Here is an 11737-nt window from a genome sequence, read left to right as displayed (position 1 = left end):
GGAGCTGCTCTGCCCTGATGCCCAGCCTGGCTGTAGGTGTACAAGGCCAAGTCCCAGGCCCCTGTAATTTGAAATTTGTGATGTAGGGTGTAGTTGGGGTCTAGAACATATTCCTAGATCAACACAAGATGTCTGGAGCTGTGAAGTTACCCTGCAGCACTTTAACTTTTGTGTCAGCTCTCTTTCAGATGCGGATGGATGAAATCAGTGGCAGAGAGCCCCATTCAGGGTAAGGGGGTTCCCCCGAGAAGGTAAGTCAGTGTTTGTCTTTGCAGGGCAACTGGAACCGGTCACTGTGTTACAGGTCTCCTCTTTGTCTTTATTTTTAGGAAATAGAGCCAGCTAGCAGCAGTCAAGGTGAAGTGGGCAAGGTGAGCGTTGACCGGTGGAGGGAGGCTGTTGTTATCGCTGGGCTCTCAGTTTCTGGTGCAACGCCAAGCGTCCCTTCTTGTTTGCGTGCTTTAGGCGGTCCAGTCGCGTTTCGTCGAGACCCCGTCAACCAGCCGGCCGGCACGCCTGCTTCGCCGCTCCCGTGAGCCCTGCGGAAGCGTCACAGGGACTGCGTGACAGAGCCTTTTCCACGTAAAGGGGCCGTGTGGGTGGCCTTCAGGAAGGGGCCGAGGGCTTCCCGTGAGTTGGGGATGTCGGGAGGAGGAGCAAGGGCCTGTTCAAGTCTCAGCAACGCCACATCACTTTTTCTTCTCTTAACTCAGGCGCGCCCTGCGACGACAGCGTCCGGCACCCGGCATGTCCATATCGTGCGGCCTCAGGACACGGCCATTCATAGGAGACCGTGAGTAGCGGAATTGTTGGGTTTTGGCCAATATGCTGTGACGATCACGAGCTGATTTTCTGTTTTATTTATTGTAGCTGACCTGGAGATGATATCCTGGAGATGGCAGGAACTTTCTGGATGGCGAGGCGGCCTTCCTTGGCGCTCCACATGGATCCTTCCCACCGGGCATTCGAGAGCATAGTCGATGACTGAGATCCGCAGAGTGGATGAAAGTTGGGACTCGTCGGGACTCGTGACCTGGGATATTTGAGTCAGCTTTGGGGACGGGGAGGTCCAGGCTGTGGCCCCTTAGGCCGCACGGTGGGAGAGCCTCACTTTTGTTCACAGTGCTGAGGTGTGCAGGACAGAGCAGTCCCGGGGCGTGTCGTGTCACTTGTCCATTGTGCCTTCTGTGTCTTTTGTGCCTCTCGTGTTGTATGTGCCTTCCCTTATCCCTTCTGGGGGCTTACCAGAAACCCTGACACCATTCTTAGCATCTCCAATCTCTGGGCTCCTTGGCTCGGCTGCTCTCAGAGGCCTCGGAATCGCGTCTCTTTTGAAAAGCATCCGATCGGATGTCTTTTAGACGTCTTCTTCTGAGCTGTGTCAACAGCTGTGCACCGCGAGGATCCATTGTTGCGGCTTAGGACTTGAAGAAACGCAAAGATAGGTAGGAGACTGTGGCCCTCAGGTTCTTGAGCATCTGTCTTGGCAGTTCCTGGAGTTAATTGTTCCATCAGCATCTTCTTCCTCCCGGGTTCTGTGAGCTTCATCAGCTCGCCTTCATTCTCACCCGGCTCATCTCGTTCCGCATTCTCTCAGTCCTTGCGGCCGTCCTTGTGGCCCAGAGTTTTGTCTCCCCATTGTGTCCCCTCGTCTGTTGTCTGGTGTGTCACGGGTGTCTGGGTGTAGTTGTCCCGGAGCCGCTCTGCCCTGCTGCCCAGCCTGGCTGTAGGTGTAAAAGGCCAAGTCCCAGGCCCCTGTAATTTGAAATTTGTGATGTAGGGTGTAGTTGGGGTCTAGAACATATTCCTAGATCAACACAAGATGTCTGGAGCTGTGAAGTTACCCTGCAGCACTTTGACTTTTGTCTCAGCTTTCTTTCAGATGCGGATGGATGAAATCAGTGGCAGAGAGCCCCATTCAGGGTAAGGGGGTTCCCCCGAGAAGGTAAGTCAGTGTTTGTCTTTGCAGGGCAACTGGAACCGGTCACTGTGTTACAGGTCTCCTCTTTGTCTTTATTTTTAGGAAATAGAGCCAGCTAGCAGCAGTCAAGGTGAAGTGGGCAAGGTGAGCGTTGACCGGTGGAGGGAGGCTGTTGTTATCGCTGGGCTCTCAGTTTCTGGTGCAACGCCAAGCGTCCCTTCTTGTTTGCGTGCTTTAGGCGGTCCAGTCGCGTTTCGTCAAGACCCCGTCGCCAGCCGGCCGGCACGCCTGCTTCGCCGCTCCCGTGAGCCCTGCGGAAGCGTCACAGGGACCGCGTGACGGAGCCTTTTCCACGTAAAGGGGCCGTGTGGGTGGCCTTCAGGAAGGGGCCGAGGGCTTCCCGTGAGTTGGGGATGTCGGGAGGAGGAGCAAGGGCCTGTTCAAGTCTCAGCAACGCCACATCACTTTTTCTTCTCTTAACTCAGGCGTGCCCTGCGACGACGCTGCCTGGTCCCGGCGTGGCCATATCGTGCGGCCTCAGGACACGGCCGTTCGCAGGAGACCGTGAGTAGCGGAATTGTTGGGTTTTGGCCGATGCCCTGCAAAGATCAGCTGCTGATTTTCTGTTTTATTTTTGGTAGCTGATGGAGAGACGACAGCCTGGCGATGGCAGGAACTTCCCGGATAGCCAGGCGGCCTTCCTTGGCGCTCCGTGTGGATCCTCCCCAGCGGGCATCCAAGAGCTGAGTCGAAGGCTACGACCCGCGGAGGGGATGAAAGCGGGGTGCCGGGTCGGGGCTCGTGACCTGGGATTTTTGAGTCAGCTTTGGGGACGGGGAGGTCCAGGCTGTGGCCCCTTAGGCCGCACGGTGGCAGAGCCTCACTTTTGTTCACAGTGCTGAGGTGTGCAGGACAGAGCAGCCTTGGGGTGCGTCGTGTCACTTGTCCATCGTGCCTTCTGTGTTTTTTGTGCCTCTTGTGTTGTACGTGCCTTCCCTTATCCCTTCTGGGGGCTTACTAGAAACCCCAGTGTCACTCATAGCATCTCCGATCTCTGGGCTCCTCGGCCCGACGCCATTGAAGCTTTGCCTCAGGAGCTCTCAGAGGCCTTGGAATCGCATCTGTTTTGAAAAGCATCCGATTGGATGTCTTTTAGACGTCTTCTTCTGAGCTGTGTCAACAGCCGTGCACCGCGAGGATCCATTGTTGCGGTTTAGGACTTGAAGAAACACAAAGATAGGTAGAGGATTGCTGCCATAAGATTCTTGGGCCTCCGTCTTGGCGGTTCCTGGAGTTTGTCATTCCGTCAGCATCTTCTTCCTCCCGGGTTCTGTGAGCTTCATCAGCTCGCCTTCATTCTTACCCGGCTCATCTCGTTCTGCATTCTCTCAGTCCTTGCGGCCGTTCTTGTGGCCCAGAGTTTTGTCTCCCCATTGTGTCCCCTCGTCTGTTGTCTGGTGTGTCACGGGTGTCTGGGTGTAGTTGTTCCGGAGCTGCTCTGCCCTGCTGCCCAGCCTGGCTGTAGGTGTAAAAGGCCAAGTCCCAGGCCCCTGTAATTTGAAATTTGTGACGTAGGTTTTACTTTGGAGTCTAGAGGCTTTTCCTAGATCAACACAAGATGTCTGCATTTGTGAAGTTATCCTGCAGTGCTTTGAGTTTTGTCTTAGCTTTCTAAGCATTTTATTATTTGCTGCCCAATGTGGGGTTCAGAAGAGTAAGGAAAACCCATGCTGATTATGTTGTATTGGCACTTACTGTGTGCTGGGATAAAGGACTTTGTAATGGTGTTACTTAAGTTCATGTCTCTCAGGGTGGAGGCCTTTATGTTGTTCTAGTCTCTGAGCTTTTTGGAGGTTTTAATGCCTTTCTTGTCCCCAAGTTTATTTTCTTATCCAAAAATAACTCCAATACTGTCCCTACTACATAACTTTCACAGTAAAAGAGAACAGATTACTATAGCTGTTATGCTAAGGTCAGTAATAATGATGGGTAAAAACTTTATAAAAGTACTGAAGTTTGTACCAAATAGCTTTAGTTTATTGTTTCTTGGCCTACCCTTCATCCCAATCCCAGTAACATGTTTTAAAAGTGTATTAATTATACCCAGTTTATTAGAAGAGGAGCAAAAAAAACCCCACTACACTCTTTTTACTAATAATTCATACCACATCATAAAAGTAAAACAAAACACAAAAAGCTATATAAAACCTAACACAACCAAATCTGCTTAAAAAAACCTCAACAACTTACTAAACTGAAAACCATTCAATGAGCCCTAAGCATTACTAAAAACAACCTAAGCAAATTGCTGCCTTCTAATTCATAAATAATAATTAATGCTCTATAAAAATAAAGACCTCATTAACAATAAAAAAATTAAACTACTAAAAAATAAGAAATGACTACAAAAAACAAACTACCTTTAAAAATCCATCATATAAATATTCATATCCCCAAAAATACAACTAATAAAAACCACCAAAGCAAAAAACAGGTACATGCAACTACAAAAAAAAAAAATCAAAATTAAACTGCAATTAACCATACAGGAACAATTTGGTTTTAACTCAATAATCTCATAATACCTTGAATCATCAAAATAAAAATACTATCTCCAAATAAACACAAAACCAAAAAATAAATTTATCCATAAGTTTAAAACATACTACAATCAAACAAATGAACCCCCTCTAAGAAACAATAATCCAAATAGAAATATAAGACACCTAACAAATTAGCTACATTACTGTACCCCAAACACACCAAAATAAACACTACATACAATAATAAAAAAAAATCACTAAATAAATAAAAACGTACCCTATACCTCACACTGCTACTCAAAACATCATCCTTAACCTTAAGAAACCAGCCCTTTAAAAACATAATACCCCTAAAAAATTAAATCAAATCATAAAACTCATTTCAAAAACAACCTTATCAACACCTAAACTAAAAAACATAATATTCAGTAAATATACCATATCCCTTACCATGCACCAAGTACAAAAAAAAAAACCAAATCAAAAAACTATTAAAAACCATCTTAAAAACATTAAATAAAAAAGTCTTTCAAATATTAAAAAACATCTAGCAAAAGCAACCTCCTTCATTAACACCCCAAACTCCACCAAGCAAACTAACCCTACCAATCTAAACCCTGACATATCATTAACAAAACCAAAATCCCAGTAACAAATAAAAAATTGCATTTAAAAAAGCAATTAAAATAAATTCCAGGTTAAATAGAAAAAACTCCATAATACGAAAAAATAACATAATGTATACCTCAAAAAAAATCTAAGCATTAAATAAAAAATACATATAAACCTCACTTTTTACTCAATATCTCTACTCTTATCTGTCTAAATATATAACTCATTTCCAAAAGAAACAAAACACCCCACACAAGTGATTTTCAAAAACAAGACTCATTCCCTCACATCCTTCTCCAAACGATATTATCTACAACAAAACAAAAGTCTCCCTTACTTTGAATTAATTTTTAACAAACTAAAACAAAAAAATTCTCAAACTATATATATTTTTTCTTTCTCTTTATTCTAATGTACTCTAAACTAAAAACCCAAACACCAAAAACTCACACATCCAGCCCTCGGGGGTCTGGGCCTCAACACTTTGCAACACCAAAAAAACTGATATATAACTAAACAAACAAAACTACACTTCCCAACAAGAACTTTCTAAATTGACCATCTCTTCAAACAACAAATAATTTTATTATTTATTATTAATTTGTTTATAATTATAAATACTTTACTCATTAAATAAACATTTTTTTTCAATTTTCCTCCAAAGAAATCTTTTCCCAAACAAATTAAACAAAATAAAAAAACCACTTAAATTTTCTTTATTAAAAACCCTTTTCAAAACTTTTCTCCCAAATTTACCCAAAACCAGGAAAAATATCTATTGTACATTATACATATATCAATGTAGTATATAAATATAAATTTGATAAAAATAGACATTAAAAAAATGTTTGATTACCATTTCAGGTAAAGGGGCTGTTTGGTGTTCATTAGGTTAGAGGTAGAGCTTTTAAATAAATAATGTAGAAATTAAAATGTACAAATCTATAATAAATACATTAAGATATAGATGTAAAAAAGAAATATAAGTAATATAAACATAGACATGTAGATTAATATTCAATATGAATAAGATATGTATAGATGTTATATATGCTGCTTCACCCCCTACTGCAAGGTCACCTATGACAGCAACACCCCTGCCATGTTCACCAAAATCATATTGCCAATATTTCCAATAAATAGTACATACATCATGGCAGCCATGTAAATCCGCCACACCTCATCAGCACATGCACACTGCTGTACCATCCACTAACCAACCCACACAGCCTTCCAAATAAACCACACCACACAGGCCCACCAAAACACTTGTGGCACAGCATCCAGAAACCACACAAATGTACAGCACCGCGTTTGGCCAGAAATGCATGACCACAACCATTTTTAACCACAAATAAATGCACATCACCATATTCAACCCAAAATGCATCTGCAGACCACCATATCGAACCAGAAATACACATGAACCACCATAGTTACCTAAAAATAAATGCATAGCACCAAATGTGAACCAGAAAAACACAACCACCACCATTCCACTGCTGCAGGAATGGAGTGGCCATCTCAGGAGGATCCCGGTTGCTTCAGGGCTTTGTGTCCACAAAGGAAAGACATGCAGAAGGCAGCACCATCACCCCAGCCCTGTAGTCTGGACCTAGAAAGGCTTCCAATAAAGCAAGGTGCTGCTGTCCAGGGCAGTTGGAGTTGTTCTGTGCCTTCTCTGGGGGGGAAGAGCAAAGGCTGAGGGGGACGGGATGGAGACTGGGGGGCTCCCGTGTCCCTTGGGTCACGCCGAGGTCCCCGCCAGAGGGAGGGACACGCTGCGCTGGAGGAGCAAGGTGAGCGGGGAATGGGGAGGGCTCGTGCTGGGTACCCTTGCCCAGAGGGGACCCCGAGCTGCCAGGAAATTCCCTGGGAGGGCTGGGTGCAGAATCCAAAAACCTGTGGTGGTTCTGGTTTTTACGGTAGGTATTGGCAAGGGACAGGAATTGACCTCTCTAAATCCCCTTGGAAAGGAACCCCCTCTCTGTGCACTCCGTCGTTAGGGTTTTGTTATGTCAGGAACGGCTTAGGGTTAAGAAAGTGGGTTTTGTCTTTCCACCTCTTACTTCCCTGTAAAATGGGAGTGTATAAAACACATGTGTGCATCCCTGAGGTATTAAAATGCACCGAGAGAAATTTCTGTGCCTAAGTTCCATAGACACGAGCGCGTTCTGCACTCGGGGTTCAGTAGGGATTTATATTTTTGTCATTCTGACGTGTTAGCTGAAAAAATTGGGAGAGTTTCCAAGAGAAAGAAATGCAAATTTCAAAAAGCAGAACGTTAGAAAGACAAATATATAAATGTATATATGTAAAAATAAATATAGGGGAGCAAGATAGATCTATATATATAGAGAGAGAGAGAGAGCCATAAAAAAGAAAGAAATACAAGTAATCCAAGTCTAGACAAGCAGATTAATATTCAGTATGAAAACTATATGGATAGATGCTAATATAATATACTTTAATATCTGTTATGTATGACATCTATGTGTATAGATAAAGAAGATCAATATGATAGAAATAAATATTACAAATATTTAAATGTAGGGGCTTTTTGTTTTTTATTTGGATAGAGGCGTGGCATTTAAATGAATAATATAGAAATGAAAATATACACATCTATAATAAAGAAATGTATATAGGGTGATAGATCGGGAGATATATAGATAGGGAGATAGATAGATAAATAGATAGGGAGAGAGAGAGAGAGAGAGATAGAGAGATATAGCCATAAAAAAGAAATAAACACAAATTATCTATATCTAGACAAGCTGGTTAATATTCAATATGAAAAATATACGGATAGACGGTAATGTATTTTAATATCTGTTGTGCATTATATCTCTGTGTGTATAAATAAAGAAAATCAATATTATAGAAATAGATATTATAAATCTTTCAATCAAGGGAATTACTGGTTTTTATTTGGATAGAGGCGTGGCATTTAAATGAATAATATAGAAATGAAAATATACACATCTATAATAAAGAAATAAATATAGGGAGATAGATAGATAGATAGATAGATAGATAGATAGATAGATAGATAGATAGATGGATGGATAGATGGATAGATGGATAGATAGATAGAGCCATAAAAGAAGAAATAAATACCAGTAATCCAAATCTGGACAAGTAAATTAATGATCAGTATGAAAACTATATAGATAGATGGTGATCTACTTTAATATCTGTTATGCATTTTGTCTGTGTGTACAAATATAAAAGATCAATATTATAGAAATAGATATTAAAAACATTTAAAACAAGGGTTTAATTGTTTTTTATTTGGTTAGAGGCTTAGAGGCAGGGCTTTTAAATGATTAATATAGAAATGAAAATATACACATCTATAATAAAGAAACGTATATAGGGTGATAGATAGGGAGATATATAGATAGGGAAATACATAGATAGATATATAGATAGGGAGATAGATAGATAGATAGATAGATAGATAGATAGATAGATAGAGCCATAAAAGAAGAAATGAATACCAGTAATCCAAATCTGGACAAGTAAATTCATGATCAGTATGAAAACTATATAGATAGATGGTAATGTACTTTAATATCTGTTATGCATTATATCTGTGTGTATAAATATACAAGGTCAATATTATAGGAAAATATATTAATTTTTTTATACAAGGGGCTTTTCTTTTTTTATTTAATTAAAGGCATGGCATTTAAATGAATAATATAGAAATGAAAATATACACATCTATAAGAAAGAAATATATGTAGTGAGATAGATAGATAGATAGATAGATAGATAGATAGATAGATAGATAGATAGATAGATAGATGGAGCCATAAAAGAAGAAATGAATACCAGTAATCCAAATCTGGACAAGTAAATTCATGATCAGTATGAAAAAAATATAGATAGATGGTAATGTACTTTAATATCTGTTATGCATTATATCTGTGTGTATAAATATACAAGGTCAATATTATAGGAAAATATATTAATTTTTTTATACAAGGGGCTTTTCTTTTTTTATTTAATTAAAGGCATGGCATTTAAATGAATAATATGGAAATGAAAATATACACATCTATAAGAAAGAAATATATGTAGTGAGATAGATAGATAGATAGATAGATAGATAGATAGATAGATAGAGCCATAAAAGAAGAAATAAATACCAGTAATCCAAATCTGGACAAGTAAATTAATGATCAGTATGAAAACTATAGGGATAGATGGTGATGTACTTTAATATCTGTTATGCATTGTGTCTGTGTGTACAAATATAAAAGATCAATATTATAGAAATAGATATTAGAAACATTTAAAACAAGGGTTTAATTGTTTTTTATTTGGTTAGAGGCTTAGAGGCAGGGCTTTTAAATGATTAATATAGAAATGAAAATATACACATCTATAATAAAGAAATAAATATAGGGAGATATATCTATGTATAAATTGAAATAAAAACCAAAAAAAACCCCAAGTTATCTAAAACTAGACAAGTAGATTAATATTCAGTTTGAAAAATATATGGATAGACGTTCATATATTTTTATATTGATTATGCATTTTATCTATGTGTATAAATATAGCTCAATATGATAGAAATAAATATTAATTACATTTAAGTGAAGGTGTATTTTGTTTTTTATTTGGTTAGAGGCAGGGCTTGCTAAGTTTCGATGGGGGGTGGGTTTTGGGACGTACCTCGGAGAAGAATTTTTGGAAGGGGGTTGCACACGTGGTTTCTTGCCTCGCTTCTCTGCACGTGCAGGGGCGCCCCCCCGACCGCCCCAGGCTGAGCTGTGCGGCAGTGCTGCCGCCTTGTGGGCACAGAGCGGTACTGCAGCTGTGATATATAGAATAATATAGAAATGAAAATATACACATCTATAATAAAGAAATGTATATAGGGTGATAGATAGGGAGATATATAGATAGGGAGATAGATAGATAGGGAGATAGATAGATAGGGAGATAGATAGATAGATAGATGATAGATAGATAGATAGATAGATAGATAGATAGATAGATAGATAGATAGATAGATAGATAGATAGATAGATGGATGGATAGATGGATGGATAGATAGATAGATGGATAGATAGATAGATAGATAGAGCCATAAAAGAAGAAATGAATACCAGTAATCCAAATCTGGACAAGTAAATTAATGATCAGTATGAAAACTATATAGATAGATGGTAATGTGCTTTAATATCTGTTATGCATTATATCTGTGTGTATAAATATACAAGGTCAATATTATAGGAAAATATATTAATTTTTTTATACAAGGGGCTTTTCTTTTTTTATTTAATTAAAGGCATGGCATTTAAATGAATAATATAGAAATGAAAATATACACATCTATAAGAAAGAAATATATGTAGTGAGATAGATAGATAGATAGATAGATAGATAGATAGATAGATAGAGCTATAAAAGAAGAAATGAATACCAGTAATCCAAATCTGGACAAGTAAATTAATGATCGGTATGAAAACTATAGGGATAGATGGTGATCTACTTTAATATCTGTTATGCATTGTATCTGTGTGTACAAATATAAAAGATCAATATTATAGAAATAGATATTAAAAACATTTAAAACAAGGGTTTAATTGTTTTTTATTTGGTTAGAGGCTTAGAGGCAGGGCTTTCAAATGATTAATATAGAAATGAAAATATACACATCTATAATAAAGAAATGTATATAGGGTGATCGATAGGGAGATATATAGATAGGGAGATATATAGATAGGGAGATAGATAGATAGATAGATAGGGGGATAGATAGATAGATAGATAGATAGATAGATAGATAGATAGATAGATAGATAGATAGATAGGTAGATAGAGAAATAGAGAGAGAGAGAGATAGAGAGATATAGCCATAAATAAGAAATAAACACAAATTATCCATATCTAGACAAGCTGGTTTATATTCAAAATGAAAAATATACGGATAGATGGTAATGTATTTTAATATCTGTTGTGCATTATATCTCTGTGTGTATAAATGAAGAAAATGAATATTATAGAAATAGATATTATAAATCTTTCAATCAAGGGAATTACTGGTTTTTATTTGGTTACAGGCATGGCATTTAAATGAATAATATAGAAATGAAAATATACACATCTATAAGAAAGAAATAAATATAGGGAGATAGATAGATAGATAGATAGATAGATAGATAGATAGATAGATGGATAGATAGATAGATAGATAGATAGATAGATAGATAGATAGATAGATAGAGCCATAAAAGAAGAAATAAATACCAGTAATCCAAATCTGTACAAGTAAATTAATGATCAGTATGAAAACTATATAGATAGATGGTGATCTACTTTAATATCTGTTATGCATTGTATCTGTGTGTACAAATATAGAAGATCAATGTTATAGAAATAGATATTAAAAACATTTAAAACAAGGGTTAAATTGTTTTTTATTTGGTTAGAGGCTGAGATGCAGGGCTTTTAAATGATTAATATAGAAATGAAAATATACACATCTATAAAAAAGAAATAAATATAGGGAGCTATATATATATAAATTGAAATAAAAACAAATAAATACAAGTAATCTAAAACTAGACAAGTAGATTAATATTCAATATGAAAAATATATGGATAGACGTTCATATATTTTTATATTGATTATGCATTA

This window comes from Cyanistes caeruleus, chromosome 1, assembly GCF_971803275.1.
Source record: "Cyanistes caeruleus chromosome 1, bCyaCae1.hap1.1, whole genome shotgun sequence".
Lineage (NCBI taxonomy): Eukaryota > Metazoa > Chordata > Aves > Passeriformes > Paridae > Cyanistes > Cyanistes caeruleus.
This window is presented reverse-complemented; position numbering follows the sequence as displayed.